Genomic DNA, 19,769 nt, shown 5'->3' on the forward strand with positions numbered 1-19,769 from the left:
AGCCATTCTTCCATTTTCGGCAACGGCGTGCGAAGTGGAAACTGTTGTACACGGGTCGCTCATCCCGACAGAGCAATAAGGATATTCACAATTCTGATGTTGTCTCTCTTGTTGGAGATCAGCCTTGGGTTATGTTTTCCAGTTTACAAAGTAATGCAATGAAGATGTTTGATGGAATGCCAAAAAGAAGAATTAAGTACAGAATGCCTAATTTTCTCACCTTGGACCTTATGGAACAATTTAAGTCTGATTTGGCTATTAATGAGTATATAAGCTGTGCTTTGAGAGCTTTAAGGGCAATACAAATGTTGAGGTTTCCATTTGAGGAGGGAGGGGTTCTACGAGAACTAAAGATTGTCGAGGCTTTGTTTAGGCAACTGTGTCAGTTGACAGAAACAAGTATTAAAATTGTTTCGGATCAATTGACCATTGTGGACATTACACTTTTGTCTCCTGTAAGTTTAAAGATCACTCTCTTGGCTTTAGAATGGAGCAATTTACATATTATAAGACCACCAATCTTGATTCTTACAGCAGTGTTTCTGCCCTTTGAAGATTTTTCTATTATTTGTAGACATTTCCAAATAGTCTCAAGCAAGGAAAATATAGTGTACCACTTCAAGGTTAGTTATACTGTTGACGAAATGTTGATGCCTCATATGACTCACACTCATTTCCTTCCGTATGAGGATATTATTCTTACCTTGACATTTGCATAGTGGAGTTCAGAAGCTATGAACTCATGTAAGTTCATGGCTACCTCCTTTCATAAGAGTGCGTTACTAAATAATGATTTTGCATTGATTGCCTTGTACCTGCACCTTAAGTCGGTTGAGAAATTCATGGAAATATTTGAGAACGTGTGGATAAGCTGGATAACACAACTTATTGGTATGCATCACAAAGGTGCACTGAACATGGAATCTCTCATTAAGTTGTAGAGGCTTTTACCATTAACAGCAGTTATGTTTAAGTACATGAGTTCATTGGCTGTTACCTATATTATTTCTGAAAATCAAAGACACATTTGTCATATCTTTCACATTGATTCCATTGTTCTGATAATTGCTTTTGACAAGCATTGTGATATTAAGGAGTTTGTAACATGGGGCCACTTCAATGCTACATGTAAGATCAACCTTGTGGCAGCCTTGTTTGTGTCTCTGATGACTCATATTTGTTTAATGGAGAGTGAGTTACCCATTTCAATCAGTCCATATTGCAAATGGCTTGCTGCTGAATTCTTTAAGGAAAAAAGGGAAATTATGATATATGATTGCCTGAGCATAACTCTCAAGATTGTTGGCAAAGAACTGCAATCGCCATTACAGAAAATGTCAAAAGTTGTTCACACTTTTTCTTTAATCGTTTCTGACCAGCTGGATACTACTTTCATGGAGAAAGTTGATTATGGTACACCAATGGAAGTTTTTTCTATTTGTATCTATGAATGTGGAGCCATTTTTCAGCAAGAATTTTCTTATGTTGTGAGACTTTTTGCTCTTCGCAAACTCAATCTGGATTTTTCTTCAAGGTATTTCTCTGATCTAATTCCTTCAATGGCTAGTGTGGATGTTCAGCTTACAGTGTATAGAATTCTTCATGATTGAGCATTACAAATTCGTGGGCATGCTCCTAACCCTATTTTCACTACTAAGGGTATCCACATGTAGTTATTTGCATCATTGTGGATGATGATAAGGGATCTCTTGACATCATTTTTCTTAAAGTTCCTGCACCGTTAATTATATGGGATAGTGATGATTCACACTATGAGAAATCTGGTAGGGTAGAAATTCAAGATTTAAGTTTTGTCATGTATGGTGGAGAATGGAGACCAATGCTTAGGGAAGTTCACTTAATTGGGTGGTTGCTTGGCCACATTATTGCTTATTTTCTTTGTTCAGCAAGACTGTTCAAATTGTTGGTAGTAGAGATATAGATACTAGACAATTGAACTCATGCCAACAATGGCTTGACGACGTTGCTATGTGGGAAATATGGAACTAATGATGCCTTTGGAATGTCTGAGGGATATGATCTTCGGCAATTTTTCAAAACTATTCTGCCAGGACCAAGCAAGCTAAATGGCTTACTGAATGGTGATGCACAAGAATATGTGGGTGATTGGCAACACAAACAAGAGGGAGTGGGAGTTGATATTTGGAATGAGTTAACATTTAATGATGACCATGTGAGCAATGTATCCAGATCTACAGTGGGAAATGAGTTGACATTTGTTATCTCAGTTTACAAGAATGGTGCAATATCAGTAAGTGATACAAGGAGTGCGAAACAGTTCCTGGGTGTCATTCCTTTCCTTGGTATTGGGTGGCTCTTCAAGGTCATCACCCGCATTATACTATCGCGCTCCATTTGACAATTTTTGGCACTTCCATACATAAGCTACTACTGGAGATGTGCATGGTATAGTTTGAAAATTGGCTGCTTTCTTTCCCAAACTGCTCCATGCTTCTTTCACAGTTTGAGAGGCTTGAGGACAAGCCTCATGTGAAGGGGGATGGATTGATGCAACTCTATGCTATTGAGCTTCGGTTATAACTAGTTAGATCACCTATTGTTATTACTATCCTTTAGGCCCATTACATAGGTAATACCATTAGGCCTGTCTACACTTCAACCCCTACTATCTTTGAATGTATTTAAACTTCTTTTCTTATGTAAAGAGGACTATGAATGAAGATATGAATTTACTTTGATTTCTTTTCCATTTCTGCATTTACTTTCTTGCAATTTCCCTTTATCATGTTTGATCCTATCAACTTGCAGGTTGGTATTTTTTTCTAGGCTTATTGGTTTTCATGGTGATTGAAGGTAAAAAAATTTGAGTTGTTGATACCATTTATTGAAAAGGAAAGTTGTTTGATTTGGCTTTGAATTGCTATGAAATCTGAACCATAATTCTTTTAAGTGCTCTCTGCATTTGAAAAAGATTGAAAATGGTCTCTTGGGCTAGCAGAATGATTTCCCCCATCATAGATGATTTTTTTCTTCTTCTGTTTCTTTGGTTTATTATTTGGAGTCCTAGAAAACCATGAAAAACTATATAAAGAAGGATTTAAGAAACACATATATCTTTCTCCTATATATATTTTCAGCTATTCAGATTTGTTTAAGCATTGACTTTTACTTCCTTTTAAGTTAGATACAAAATAGTTGAATGCTTATGTCATAGTTTGATTATTATGGTTTTGCACTGATCTTTAAGTAATTCTTCCAACTAGTGACCATATAACTGGCTCAAAATTCATCCAATGTGTTTTTTATATTCTTTTATTGGCTGGAGGCCATTACCTCAGGTGAATATATCAATTGGGTTGTTTAGTAAGAGCACAACCACCTTTGTAATACCAAAGTTGGTTTTTGTTTTGGTTGTATGAGATCTAGTGCAGGGTAAAATTTTAATTATTGAAAACTTTATCTGCATGCGAAAATGGTAGACTGATTTAGAACTTATGCCTCTTTTGCTTAGTTTTTGTATTAAGCACACTAATGTTTTTGTTTCCAAAGTAAATTGTTGTTGTGATTGTGTTGTTTGCAGGTTGGTCATGGTTTCTTATAAGGGTAATTCTCTTGTTTGTTTTTTTAAACCAAGATGTTGCCAGTATAGGCTTTATACTCTGCAAGTTTTAGAATTCTGAAGAGTTTTAATTATGGTGTTGGGGATTTGTTAATTTTGCTCTCTCTGTGTGTGATTTGATTGGGATTGCAGAGTGACTTGGGTTTCTTTGTATGCACGTCCAAGACTTCCAGGTCACATAGGGTACTCAGCAAGGTTCTAGTTTTGCAAAGGAGATGGAGATGTTACAAACTTACAGTGATACTGCAATCCAAATAATCTATGAGTATGTAGTAGTAGTAGTAGTAGAATAACAATGGGGCATAGCCTAATACTTAAATTATTGACATTGTTGCTTAGCCTAGTACTTTGTGAGTCTATTATAGTAGTGGTGTAGTACTTTGTTTAGTTTGTACTCTTGGATAAAAATGATAACTTGATTGAGTTCCTTTGGTATGATTTATATTCACTTATTTATTCTATTTCTTTTTACTATTTTTCAGGTAGCATTCAAGTCTTTGGTGAATTTTTAAACAAAGAGGCTGCAAATGCAACGGTATTAAAGTCTTTATCAATTTCTAAGTTAACATTTTTTTTACTAGCTCTTAACTTACCAACCGAATACATTTCCTTTGACTAGCTAGAGTATCTGGTGGGCACTTTATCCGTTCCCAGGGCCTAGTTTCCAAAGACGAAGTTGAGACTGGTTGGGGTAGAATTATTTAACATTGAGTGTGGGGATTGGATGACAACATGGTTTTTAGTTCTCAAATGCTCAAACAATGTGTTTAACATTGCCTATGGGAGTGGTGATATGTGTACTTGTCAGATTTTGTGTCAATGGTCACTATGTATATTTATTTTGTGCTTCTGGAATAACCTAATTGACAAGATGATAGGAGCATATTTATGCGACTTTGTTAGCTTGTTTCTTTGCATATAGTGAGTTAGTTTCTGTTTATTATAGTGATTTAAGCTGTGACAACCTGTCCCGAATTTTATTATCGATGGTGTGAAATGACCAATTTACCCTTGAACGTTTGTGGTGTTATGTGGTTAGGTTTTGGTTGTGGACCAATTAAACTTTTCCTAAGTGTTTGGACCCAATTAGAAAAGAGATTTTTGTTTGTTGTGATTGGATGCCCAAAACTGGACCACACACACACCCAAAGTAAACCGTTGACTCTTTCTCTTTCCTCCCTTTCGCATTTTCTGCCATTTCCATACAAGCGTACGGACAACCTTCAAACCTTCACTTCCAGTCATCGATTGAAGCTGGGGAAGTGGTCTTTGTATTCCTTGCAAGTCCATTAGCTCATCCATGCCATTTGTTGGACGTGAAACCTTAGAAAATTCGAGAACCAGAAACCTCGATTTGGTGTACTGTTCATGTGATCGTGATCGTGAAGTTTTCAGGGAGTTTTAAGGTTCTAGGAAGCTTTATGATGTCTTCACGAAGCTCGGGGAGTAATTTTGGAGTGTTTTGGACGTCGAGAGACTTGGGTTCTAAGAGTTGCTAAAGTGGCCGGAGTCTCGTGCTTTCTCCAGCGAGTTTCCGTGAGTATTGGGGCTCAAAGTTGGTAAGGTTTTGTTCCTTGCATCATGAGCTTCATTTGGAGACAAATTTCATGAGTTTTGGTTAAGAAATGAAAGAGATATGAAGGTTTGAATAATTTTCCAGTTTTCGACGATAGCAGCGGCACCAGCGCCGGGCTCCGGCGATCTAAGGAAGGAGGAGGAGAATATTCCGTCAAAGTTGACAGAATATTTTGACGTCGTCAGGTAAACATAACGGCATATTCTAGTTTTTAACAGAATATTCCCTAACGGTGTTAACTATTCCGTCCCCGCCTGCGCATGGCCGCACATTTGGCCGTGCCTTGGCCAGCGCGTAAGTGCTCAGAAATTTTTTCTGAAAATATGGGGATGTTCGCTATGTTGAGTAGATCTCATTGGTATATTCAAACAACCCATTTGAGCATTGTATGAGAAGTTATTTCCTAGTTTTGTGTATGTGCTTTAAATAACGTTTATTTAGTTATTTCGCATATAGGTGAGACCCATCCGGAGGACGAGCGCCATCAATCGAGGCTCGGGGGCTACGACCCTTCGACATATCAGTGAATGGGTTTTTGGTTTTATGTATATACCTATATACTTGAGATTTTTTCCCAGAAAATAAAATTGAATGATTATACATTTTGAAATGCCATGCAAAGTATCTGCCTATTTTATTTATGCATTAGTAGTTGTATATATGTATAATTGGTGCTGCGGACGCACATGTAAGTGCCAGGTAAGTTCATAAATTAAAGATATGAGATTACTTCAGTTATGCGAGATATGAAGTGATGTATTGAGAGCTCATAAACCTACACCCCGGTGTTAGTGCTCCCACCCAGAGTTAGGGCACAGTTCTTCACGTGATGTTCGCTTCCTGCACCATATGCTCACCTTGGATCCAAGTTAAGTGCACAAGCTTATCGTACAGACCACTATAGGTGGTTCTAACTCGTAGGTGACCCGCGATCATTCGCACAGTCTTCACCTAATCATAGCACTAGAGCATATTTATTTTACACCTAGTCCTGTCGTACAGACTACTTTAGGTGGTTCCGACTCGTGTGCAGGATTTGATATGATTGAGATTGGTTATGAGCTATATATTTTAACTGGAATATTTATGGCATTTCATTGAGATACTTTGGCATGGTATATTTCTACAGATTTTCATCCTGAGCATGATTTCTGATATAACATATATTAAATTCTGGGAAATTATACATGTTTTACAGCGAGGGGTTAGAACTTTTGAGAAATGAAATGATTTTGAAAAGCTTTGTTTTTGCCCACTCACACTTTCTGTTTTGCGCCCTTCCAGATTTTAGGTAGAAGTGCTTTGGTGGCTCACGGGGATTTCGATGGTGGTTTTGACAGAACATCATAAATGTAGGATCACCCTTGGGTGTTGTATAATTAGTATTTGTCCTACCTGATTGCACTTAGGCTATTTATGCTCTGATTGTGTATTTCACACTTAATCTCGCACTAGCACTTTATCTTAGTTAGTACTGCAAGTAGTTTGGTTTTTATTCACTCGTATTTCTCTATATCAATTTTGCTTTCGCGATGTGCACATGGTTACGTCACTCTCACGTGATAGCTAGCATGCCCTGATTTAGTTTGGGGTGCGTTAGTTTGGTATCAGAGCCTAGGTTTGCAGTCATGCATATCTTATGAAATTTCTAATTATTTTGGTGTCTTCTGTCAAAACTATGCTGCTTCGTTGAGATACAAGTCCTTCTGTTGGGCCTAGTTTCCCGATATAGCTCTGTTAGGGGAAGCTATAGCTAATTCCATTCAGACTTCGCTTTGTCCTCCCTAAAGGACACCTCTTGAGATTGTGTATAATCTGAAGCTGAATCATTTTATGGGGAATGAAGGACATGAAGGAGCGGAGAAATGGATTAATCATCTTGAGAAGACTTTCCGTGTAATGCAGAGTTAGGGGAATCTTCATCTTAATAGGTGGGTCAAGACGACTACCTAGTTTCTGGGTCCGGAACATGCATCTTGGTGGAGACAGGAGTCTTATCAGTTGTCACCAGAGGAAGCAGCTGACTGGGAAGTGTTTAAATAGTTGTTTCAGAAAAGGTTTATTCCCCCTGAGTATATTGATCGCAAAAAGTAAAAGTTTACTTAATTAAAGCAGGGGAAGATGACAACAAATGAGTATTATAGGAGATTCACTGACTTATCTCATTATCATCCAGAGGTTGCTGCTAATCCAGTTGAGATGCTCCGTCATTTCAGGTTGGGTACTAAAAAGAAATGGCGTTCTATAGCAACCTCGACTCCCTATGCTACTTACCAGGAGTTTTATGAGATTTTGTTGAGGATTGAGGACTCAAAGAATATGCCTAATAAGAGTGAAGAAGAAGAAGAAAAGAATGGGAATTAGAGGAGAGATGAAAAAGGTAAAAGTCAATCTTCTCAAGGACCTCGCAAGACTCAGAGCTTTAAGAGGAGTGGAACTAGTTCCAATTCTTCTAGCGGAGGTTTTAGTGCCACTGGTTAGAGGAGAGGTGGTAGATTTTCAGGAGGTCCTAGATTCCAGAGGCAAGGAGATTCTGGAAAAGGACGTGCTCCTTTGTGCCGCAGATGTAATAATAGGCATTTTGGAGAGTGTAGGCGAGGCAACATTGGATGTTTTACTTGTGGGCAGGTGGGACATATAGCTATAAATTGTCCCCAGAACTAGCAGAGGCCCCAACAGCCTTCTATGCCACCACCAGCGCCGATCCAGCAAGTTCCAGGGTCTGGTAGTTATGGTCAGATGGGTCGAGGTGGTGCTTACCATTATCACGGCGATGCCGCTCCTTATGCTCCAGGACCATATCAATATTCACATGATCCTTATTACCATAGTGGGTATTCTCAGTATCTTGGAGGGTATACACCGTATCCTCCCATTCCAGCTAGTTGATCTCAGTGGTACCAAGGAGGACAACCCCAACAAGTAAAGATTGCTTCCAGTAGTGGGGGATCTTCAAGGCAATCTAGTCAGCCAAGTCAGGGGCGAGGTGTGCAGGGGCGAGATTATCAAGCTAATAGAGGTCGTGAGGGACAACATCAAGCCCAGGGACGTATTAACAATATCTCTCTGCAGGATGCTCAGAATCATCCGGGTCCAATTGGCAAAGGTGACAAGAAAGAGCAATTTGGAACATTTTGGAGCAGTTTTGGACTTGGAATGGATAACATGCGTATGGAGCATAATGGATGGCCATTTTTGAAGTTTGAAGAGGCTATGAATGTGCTACAAATATGGAGAAATTAAATCAAGACTTGGAAGATAAAGAGTCAGCTAAAAGGAAGGAACATTATCTTAACCAACCTTATCTTATCCAACATTATCCAAACGAACCTTATCTTATCCTACCTTATTTTCAGTTGCAATGGGGGCTCCTTTTCATATTAAACCACTTCTTATCTGATTTCTAGGAGTTATAAACAATGCTAACAACTAATTATTTTCCTCCACAAACAATGCAATGTATCTGCAGTATATATACACCATTGTCGCAGAAAATAAGGGGAGAGCTTTAGAGAGAAATTCAGAGCCTAAAATCAGAAAAACACACTTGTGCTACAGCTTTGCAAGGAAGGAGAAGAAGAAGCTTGAAGTTATGCCTGCCATTCAAGACCTTTAGATTGTTAAATCGTTTCTAGGTGTATTCTATCTTTTGTTTTCAATGTTTAATTTTAATTGTCTTTGTTTAATTGCAAACATGAGGAACTAATTTCGTTTTAGATAGAGGTGGATTCAAAGCCATGAACATATATGTGATATGAATTGATTACATCTAGTTATTATTTCATAAATCGTGAGTGCAATTTACTTAACTGTTTAATTGATAACTTATTCTTGTGTGTTGATTAAGGGGGCCCACTTAGTTTGCATGCATGAATTTGATGCTAAAATATAAGGGAGTTTCATCTAATAGTTATGAACTTATATTTACAAGTAGTGGAGATTGCTAGTCACAATCGTGTTGAGTAAATTCCTGGCAGGAGTATCATGCAATTCATAGTTACGAATGCCATGTTAATGCTTATGATTTTCACTGAACTTAATGATCTTTGATATGTATCTCTATTATGCAGTTCATGTAATGAACTTGATAAGAATAATTTGGTTGCGTCGCTAAGTCCAATTCAATGAATTTAGGAAAATCTGATGGTTAATTTGTGCAGTTCATGATTAACTTGGGGCATTGCCATTCATGGTTTATAGGAAGAATAACTGGAAATCGACTTGTATGCATATGTGTCATGTGTGGAGAATGACCCTCTAGCTAGCCTTTCACCCCCTTTAATTCACCCAATTTCGTACCCTTTAGTTTGTTTCTGCAAGTTTGTGTGTTAAATCGTAAATTCGTCAAAACAACCCCCCATTTAGTATTCTAAGTCTTTTTAGTTTAATTTTCGTCCAAACTTCCCTTTAGTTCCTGTTTTGAGTCAATTTAACTTAGTTTGTGTGTTTTGAATCAGATTAGCTTATTTTGAGTAGTTTAAGTTTAATTTTTTGTTTTTGAGTCTAGTTTAAGTGATTTAGAGTTTAATTTGTGTAGATTAGCAGCCATCCTAATCACCGGCCTAGAACGATCCCTACTTACACATACTACAACTATTAAAAAGAGGATTTAAGTTTGTGTGCTATTTTATATCACATCACAAGAAATAAACCCACACACAACCGAAACCATCAAATGTCACACCCCATTAAATGTGACTTTATACGAACTGAATAATGCCTAGCAACCACAACACATCCTTAACATAGTTACAGAAAAAGGTTAAGGATTTGGACGAAATTTGGAACCAACTGGTTGTAAACTGTATACAAACTGAATATACCTACAACAGACCGTCATATATCCATCATGTCCATCCAAATTTTTATTGGTGTAGATAATTTAACGACATCTAAATTGATCTCCTATAAATACAAGTCAAGGACAATATAGGACCCAACATTTACTTCGTCCACAACCATGACAACCACAGATGTCATGTGTGAGTCAGGGAGTGATGCTGATTCCGATGATACGAGCAATCAAATTGCACAAGTGAAGATCAAATTCAGAAATTACTCATGGCCCGTCCCTATATGGCATCAAAAGTGCGACGAATAGTAGTCCGCCTTGTTTGCGTTACACCAAAAACTGAACAAGGCGTTGTACAAATCGGCCAAGTATAAATGTCAAGTACATAGCTAAAAGCGTAAGTATAATGAACTAAATCTAAACGAGGAGGAAGACCTATGCCGTACGTCATCAATTTATGGGTGACAAAGCAGCTCCAACAAGATTATGACTCCGTTTTCTTTGGTGGGGTTTAGAATTTTTGTTCATATCTTAATCGTAACCGCAAGGGATATGATTGGGACTACATTTTGCTCTCGCACGTGGATGACTTCGTAAGAGATGGTGGTGATTACGAGGAGCACGAGTACGTAAAAGTGGCTCACAGCCACCCAAGGGTCTTCAGGGTGAAATCTGCCTTCGTATATATTTACAACTCATTGTTATATACATTTTGCGCACTTTTTTAAGTATATTGTAATGTCAAGCTTTTGTAAGTGACTCAAGTTTTATTGTCATAAAATTTCGTAAGCTGTCACAAATATTCATATGCATTCATCATATGTCACAGTTTGTGCAGCGCAATTTCCAACACTGATGTGACATTGAAACCTTCTAAAATAGTAAAACAACCATGGCCACATAAAAATAATAGTTCATCCCCCATCTAATTACACTTCAATGTCTAAGTGCTACGGAACTTTACAATTACAACACAATGTATTACAACCCAGCACAAGTTTTACAACTATATGGCTAAATTCCAAATTCACGATTTCAACGAAGTCCAGTCCAAACCACCGACCATTATGGATTCAAATTCCCGATTTATAAAAACCCAATGAAATAGAGCCCTTCACCAGCTCACAAGCTCCATTTCTCCACCTCACTTCTCCCCCCCTCACCCCCTACTCGGACTACAACCCTCACCTATCTCTCTCTCCAACAAAAACAAACCAGTGAACAAAAAAATATTAAAGGAATAGGATTTACCAGGTCCCAATCAATCGATGTGAAAAGATAACCCTTTTGTCATACCCCAGACCGGGTCGGAAGAAAAAATAACCTCGTGCTTGGTGTGCGAGGAAAAGTAAAAAAAAAATGAAAAAAAAAAGCTTCTCTAATTCTAATAATAAAAAAAAACTTACAAGTGTACAAAAATAAATATAAAACCCTTAAATCTCTCGTCTAACACAATCTCAGCTCATCTAACACCTGTCTTGCCAAATAACTCATCCATAAAATAAAAAAGTAAGGGTGATCAACAACTACCGAAGCGTAGTGAGTAGGAAATGTAATATGCTCGTCAATCAATGTCGTTTTACATAGTCTGGAAAATATGTATCATATATCAAAATTATTATACACATAGCGCCATATCACATCATCCTTTTATGTGTTCATTATATCTTTCATCAAGTGTGACTCTTACGTTACCCCTAACGGTCATTCTGCCCCCTGTGCAATTTACATTTATCCCTCGAATCAATGCAACATTAAAGTTCTCGTGCTCCATGAACAATCTCAAGTAATTCCACATAGATTGTGTTTATATATATATTCCATCATAAACATTTACACAAAATCAAACATGCTTGACTTGAAATAGAGAGCTATTTGAAATAGATCAAATCCCATGATAATTTATGGTTTTCGTTTTATCAGAAATAAGAAATTTTTGAAACACATTACATAAACCACTCACCTCGATAATCTGAAATTCAACAAGACAATCTTCACACACTTCAAACCCTAGCTCTCATTCTTTCGTCTCTCTCTCTCTCTCTCTCTCTCTCTCTCTCTCTATATATATATATATAATATGTACACACATAAACATATACACGTACCATGCATGCAATACATGAATGGCTTCGTACACACACAAACATATACACGGACCATGCATGCAATACATGAATGGCTTCCTACCAGCCGACGGCCAACATATGTTTCCTAAAATGTGAGATGAACGAATGAAGTGCGGCCTTCTATTTATAGGATTGAAAGGCGGCAGATAGAGGAGGTGGGGTTGAGTAAATGATGAAGTAAGGAATGAAGCTTGACAACTCAAACAAATATGCATGCGGGTAAGTAAGAGCTGTTGATTCCTCTAAAGGCTTTTATTTGATTCAATCATGTTGTAGCAGCAAGCTAATAATAATGTGTAAGGTTCTAAACCTAAGTAGAGTTGGACTTGGCAACTTATGGATATGATTTTGTAGAGAATGGACATGTAAGGCCACAAGCAACAAGGTTAGTCATAACTTGCATGGAGTAGGTGTCAATATATAGAAATATCTATTAACATCTACGATATGGTGGTAACTCGTAAGGCTTCCACATAGAGGAGGCGGCTTTAGACGAAATGAATATTACTAGAAGATTAAAGCACAAGTGGGATGAACGTTTCGGTACAAATACTAAGATCCGAGCAAAATTATAATGTGTGTATATAAATACATATATAAAAGAAGCTCACTAATATAATGCTAGGTTAGCCGAAAGATGGTTATCGGTTCAAGGAAGCAAGGTGCCCCTGATTTTTCAGGGTAAGAAGGGGTAGAGAAAATGCCTCGAGCCAATGTTCGAGTACCAGGTGCCACGACACTGAAGTAACTCATTCCATACTCCCAGGAAAAGCTCGAATGACCTTCAACAAAAAGGTACTTATACCCGAAACCGACACAGGTGGGTAGGTAGAGAATACCTAGAGGCGTGAGACAACTCTCTCTAAGGAACTCAGAAAAATAGCCCCGTAACTTCGGGAGAAGGGAAATAATGAGATTTCTAGTGGGATTTCTAGTGACTAGCATGCATATACAATTCTAAATTTATATACATAAGCAATGGAAGCAAATTATCACATATTATCAAAGCTATAGTCATGCAAATCCCTTTCAAGAAGCATAGGTTCATATATGATGCATCTAACAAAATATTGAAGAACAAAGTGAAGATTGAGTTTTATACCTCTTGATCTAGACTTTAGACCAAGGATGGACCACCTCCAAGCTTGTTGTTCTTGGAACTCCTTGAGTCTAGCCTCCCACCTTGATTCCTCCACCTTGATAGATTTGGAACTCCTTTGATTCTCCTCTAGTCTCCAAAGTATAAGACCTCTAAAGATCCACACCCACTAGTGTAGTGAGATGGATGTTGGAATAACCAAAAGGAGAAGAGATGATTAGCTATATCCCCCTTTGGTAGTCGACTATGTATGTGTGTAGAGAGAGAGACTTGTCTTTCTCTTGTTGAAAAGTTCACACAAAAAGCTCTAATGAAACTTTTTCATTAAACTCCCTTTATAAAGGTAAAAGAAGTAAGTCAACAAATTGATACTTTCTCTCTCTTCTTTCCTCATCCTTGGCCAGCCACTAAGTGTTGATTTGGGCTTTGGGCTTTTATCATTTCAAGTCATCCTATGCTTGAATAAAAAAACCCAATAGGTTTGGGCCCGATGGGCCTGAATGAACCTGAACTTTTCTTTAAGCCCGAAACGATCTTTCATCACTTCTATGATTTCTTTAGACTTTCTAATTAATCATAACACCTAATTAATCCAATTAATTAATTCCATCATCCTTTAGTTGTCTCACCACAAGAGTGTATCGGTGTACAATCGTTTTAGGTTCTAATTAGTGAGGTAGTGAGGTGATTAGTACCAATCCAATTGATTAGTATTTTTCCAATCACTTAGTGAATTAAAACTTACTTTTAATTCTACTTCTTCTTTGATGACTACTTATTTAATCATCTAGAAGAACCCACAAGCCATGAGTGACATCTAACCATATATCATGTCTACCCAAGCTATTGTAGAATTTGGTCAGAGAACCTATTCAGTTGGAATTACAATGTAATTCGATCCTTTTCTAATACAATACTCACAATCACATTAGTAGGGTATGGATACGTAATGTCAAACCCCTAATGTGATTACACTTAGTTATATGATTCAATTGAGTCATATATGAACGCCTTCCATCATTACGCTCGATACTTCAGCCAAAGATTCCCGAATCATATCTTAGAGTATTCTTCCTCTCGTAACGAGGATTAGTGATCCCTTGTTGATCATTCACATCCCTCTAAGAATAAATCACTAACCCCAATAATGCATAGAACACATCCAAGATGAGATGTGGTCACGTCTCATTATCAAATGATCAGCAATGTATCCCTAAGACAACTATGATGTCTCAGGTCAAATGATTACTTACATTATTCCAACCAATAGAGTTACTTGCTTGACATGGGAGTAGACCTCCATGCAAGTACTCTCATTTGATTATATTCAATGAACTCATTCCCTTAATGAGCACCTACATACTTGTCTTAGTGTCACTACACGAATAGCATGAGACTTTCCTTCCTTCCCATTTGAAGGGGACATAGTATGTACTGGTCTATGGTATTATCAGTGTCCAAGATGAGATGTGGTCACGTCTCATTATCAAATGATCAGCAATGTATCCCCAAGACAACTATGATGTCTCAGGTCAAATGATTACTTACATTATTCCAACCAATAAAGTTACTTGCTTGACATGGGAGTAGACCTCCATGTAAGTACTCTCATTTGATTATATTCAATGAACTCATTCCCTTAATGAGCACCTACATACTTGTCTTAGTGTCACTACACGAATAGCATGAGACTTTCCTTCCTTCCCATTTGAAGGGGACATAGTATGTACTGGTCTATGGTATTATCAGTGTCCCTCTGACAATCCTATGACCAGGAACCTTTTTGGACATTATGGTTATGTGAAGAAGGTCTCTACAGTCTAACATCATTAGATTACTTCTTCCATTGATCCATTGTCCATGGATTCACTATTTTGGACGTATATCGTTTATTGAGATAGTCCTAATGAGTGACTTTGCCTTTTGTTGTATTAGAGTTATCTATACATACAGACATTGTCCTGAAAGGTTTCTTCCAAAGATTGACTTTCAGAGCATATCTCCAACAATCTCCCACTTGCACTAAAGTCAATCATTAGTGCATCTTATAAATGCTAGTCGAGTGAACTTGAGCTTGTAGGTTAACTAGGTTATGCATTAATCCTTTTAACTTAAAAGGATTTACTTATTAAATGTTTCGAAAACATTTAACGTTGTCTCTTCCTTGTGTTCAAATACTTTGATGAGACCTTGATTCCATGGCTTGAGCTATCACCCCATTACGTCACAGTATCCTACTAGTGACCTTATGGTTTGGATTCAATCATTGGTTCAAGATGAACCCTGTCTATTTTGAAACACCTTTTGAAGTAGTTTCTAAAACTTATATATATATCAACATATATATCGTTTGTATTCTTTATACAAACTTTGCTCCAACCTTGAGACCATTGTAGTACAACACTAACAATACATTCATATATGATTAGTACTTCATCTACCATGAAATTCTATTTGTTAAAATGGATTATTGTCACTTTGGTTTATAACCTAAGTGAATGCACACTTCCAGAGTCTCACTCTGATATTCCTTTCTCAAATGTAATAATACTGTTATCAGTTACTACGGTTCTGATCCTGGGTTATAGCAATATTTTAAAGTGACAACCCCGATGGTTATTCACCTTTGGATATCATCTCACAAGTCCATTCATGTGTGCCTGTTGTGATTTTGTGACATATTCTTTGTAAAGGTCATGAAAGTAGTTTTTCTATCATATGTAGAAATACTTTCTCAAATCTTCAACGTTTGAGATTCAATTTCCCTATAACATTCTTGAGACAGCCTTGTTGTATCATTAAGTCCATTCTCAACTGACTTCATTTATGTCCAGTCCATTTTTAAGTCTGTACTTCAAAATTAACTGTGTCATAATTTGTCATTTTGAGTAATATTTGTTTTTCATTAAGTCTATCAAATAGACTTCATTCATAACATGTTGCTCAAAAGTATGACATCACTCCCACTAACCTTGTTGTAACTAAACATTCATTCGAAACTTTAAGAAAAACTTAACATTTATATTTTCTTGATTCGAATGCATATAGCTCCCACTAACTTGTCTTGGATCTATAGCCAATCTTTCAGATCCATTAGCTTATTGTTGATGACTCAATTGATTTGAGGCAGTCAATAATTCTAGCTAATACAAGTTGTTTAAATGAACATGCACAAAGAATTCCTTCTTAAGTAATTCCTTAATATTGGATTAAAACTGGATTTAGATCCAATACCAAATGTGTGACTTGTTTTGTCAAGTCCTTTCATTTAAAACATATGGCGTCAAACACCATACTTCAAATTTTAGTCATACTAAGACTTTTAAAATAGTCATATAAGAATTATTCAAATCTTTAGTGGAAGCATGGATCCAACTAAGGATATAGAAATTCAACCATACCTCCTAGGTGGTTGATTTAATTCTTTATCAAAACTACATAGAGTATTATAGTTACATGAGATGCCGAAATAGGATTGTCTTGTTGTTAAACAATATGTTGCGACTCATTTTGAAACTATTCCCTTTTATTTCAACAACTTGTCAATTTGCTTTGTTCTTAGCTTGTTCTCATAAAAGAGAATGATGGACAACTCCTAACATATAACCATATTATGCTAGGTTTGTGTAACCAACATTCATAGGTTATCCTTAGAATGTTACACAACATAGAATTTTAACACTTTGAAGAGCTTGAGACCTTTAACAATTAAAATTACAAACTCAATAAGAATAGTATTGTACTATTAATTTTAGACAACTATAAACCAATCATATTCAAGTTTATATCCTTTTCTCACCTCCCACACCATGCCGGTTCGGATAGGGGTCCAAGTATGACCTCACAATGATATGTGATGTGAAATATTCTAACACTCAAATTAAAACCCTATGATTGTAGTATATGAGAGTAGGGATCGTTTTAGGCCGGGGATTAGAAAGGCTGCTAATCTACACAAATTAAACTCTAAAACACTAAACTAGACTCAAAACACACAAAACTAGACTCTTAAGACTTAAAACTGACTCAAACTACTCAAAACTGCACAACTAAGTGAATTTGACTCAAAACAGACTCTAAGAAGTTATTTGGACGAAATTAAGACTAGTAAGACTCAAAACACTAAATTGGACATATTTGAACACGTTTCTAACTAATCTAACACACTCAATTAAAGGGGGGATTGATTTGGACGAAATTAACTAAACTAAACAGATTGCAAAACAAAGTAAATTAGGTACAAAATTAGGTGATTTGAATGGTGAAAAACTAGCTAGACCACACATGAAACATATGCATACAAATTGATTTCCAGTATGGTTTCTTTAAACCATGAACGACAATGCTCCAAATTAATTGTGAATGCACTAATTAACTTTCAGATTTTCCTAAGTTCATTAAATTGGATGGACAGCGCATCACAACCAAATTATTCTTCTCAAGTTCCCTATTTGAACAGCATGATAGAGATACATATCAAAGATCATTAAGTTCTATGAAAATCATAAGCATTGACAAGACATTCGTAACTATGAACTACATGATACTCCTGCCAAGAATTTACTTAACACGATTGTGACTAGCAATCTCCACTACTTATAAATATAAGTTCATAACGATTAGGTGAAATTCCCTTATATTTTAGCATCAAATCCCTGCATGCAAACTAAGTATGCATCATTAATAAACACACAAGAATAAGTTCTCAATAACGCAGATAAGTAAATCACATTCATGTTTTACAAAACAATAACTGAAGGTAATCAATTCATATAAAACATATGTCCATGGCTTCGAATTCACCTCTAACTAAAAAGGAATTAGTTCCTCATGTTCATAATAATTGAAAAGCAAAGTAAAATAAAAATGGAAACGAAGTGAGGGAAGAAAGAACTCTGAAAGTCTCCAATGGTTGCAGGTGGCTTGTGGCACAACCCTCCTCTTCTCCAATGGAAGCCACAAAAAAGTCTTCTCTCCTTCAAGGCTGTGGCATAAGGTATGAATTTCTGATTTTAGGCTCTTATCTATATGGTAGATGGTGATGTCGAAATATATGGGGGGTGGTGGTCAATTATGCGGCAGAAAAGATATATTTATATGCTAGGGTTTGGGCACCAATTACTTGGAGGACAAGGATAGGGCACGGCCCAATCCAAAAGGGAAAAGGATAGGGTTCTTGAAGATTTTAGGACTTTTAAAAGAAGAGGGGTGTGGCACTTATTTAGGGATTCTAGAAAGAATGTGTTGTGGCAGGTTCTTAGACTTCTAGAAGAGGGAAAAGGCGCCACCTTTCTAGGGGTTCTAGAAGGACAAGGGAGAAAGGTGCGGAACCCATTTAGGAGCAGATAAGACTTCTAGAAATCAGGTATTTAGGTGTCCTAAACTAAAAATAATCCCCCCTTGCAGCTAGAATCAAGGTAAGATAAGATTAGGATAAGGTTAGTTTGGATAAGGTTGGTTAAGATTAGGTTCCTTCCTTTCTGCACTCCTTGACTTTAACTGATTCCTTATCTTCCAAGTCTTGAATCAATTTCTCCATCTTTTGAACATATTCCTAGCCTCATTTGATCTTCAAAAACATCCATTCCTTATGCTCCACATGCATGCAATCCATTCCAGCCCAAAATTGCTCTAAAATACTCCAAAATGCACTTTCTTGCCAACCTTGCCAATTAGACCTACAAACACACAAAAATAGCTTAAATCACTATAATAAACAGAAACTAACTATGAAAATGCAACGAAACAAGCTAACTAAGTCGCATAAATATGCTCCTATCAATATGATGTCGGCCATTCTCGTTGCCTACCTTAACCACATCAAATGTTGAAATAGACTCTTCCTAAGTATAAGCACATACTTTGAACTCCCACATGAAAGGGTCAAGGTAGTGTATGAGTCATAAACAATTGGAGCCTACCATGGTGGAAGGCCACGAAGAAGTGTTCAAAGCACCTCTCCGCTTTCAACTTAATATTGGATGTTGGTTTAGGGATTTTAAGGTCTCATCATTTTATTTATTTAATCATATTATAATAAATTGTGTCCTATTACAACTACTAGTCCAAAGTAAATGACATTAGTAGCATATGATATCTCCACTATTTGTTTTCACAAAACAAATCAATATCAAAACAATTTTCAAAATATTGGAGATATATATTACTACTAATTGTGTTCATTTTAGTTTAGTAGCGTATGATACTCCCACTATTTGTTTTGACAAAAACAAATCAATATCAAAAACAAAATTTTCAAATATTGGAAGTAACTACTACTACCAAGGTTTTTGCATTTCTTTGAATTTGGACTTTATAGTTATCTTAGGCTCTTTGGATGACTATGGACTTATTAGGTTGATTCAACAATGAGCCAACATTGTTGAATAAGATCTAGGGAAGATTGTATCGTTTTAATTACATGCTTTCAATCCAATTAAAACATTTTTCATTGAGCCATTAGAAACGAAAGACAATCATTCATTGCTAATTAGGGCATTGGACCCAACAAATCTTTAATCTCATGAAAACCCCTTTTAATATTTCTCCTTACCAATAGATAAAGAAACTCT

This window comes from Malus sylvestris, chromosome 1, assembly GCF_916048215.2.
Source record: "Malus sylvestris chromosome 1, drMalSylv7.2, whole genome shotgun sequence".
NCBI classification, from domain to species: domain Eukaryota; kingdom Viridiplantae; phylum Streptophyta; class Magnoliopsida; order Rosales; family Rosaceae; genus Malus; species Malus sylvestris.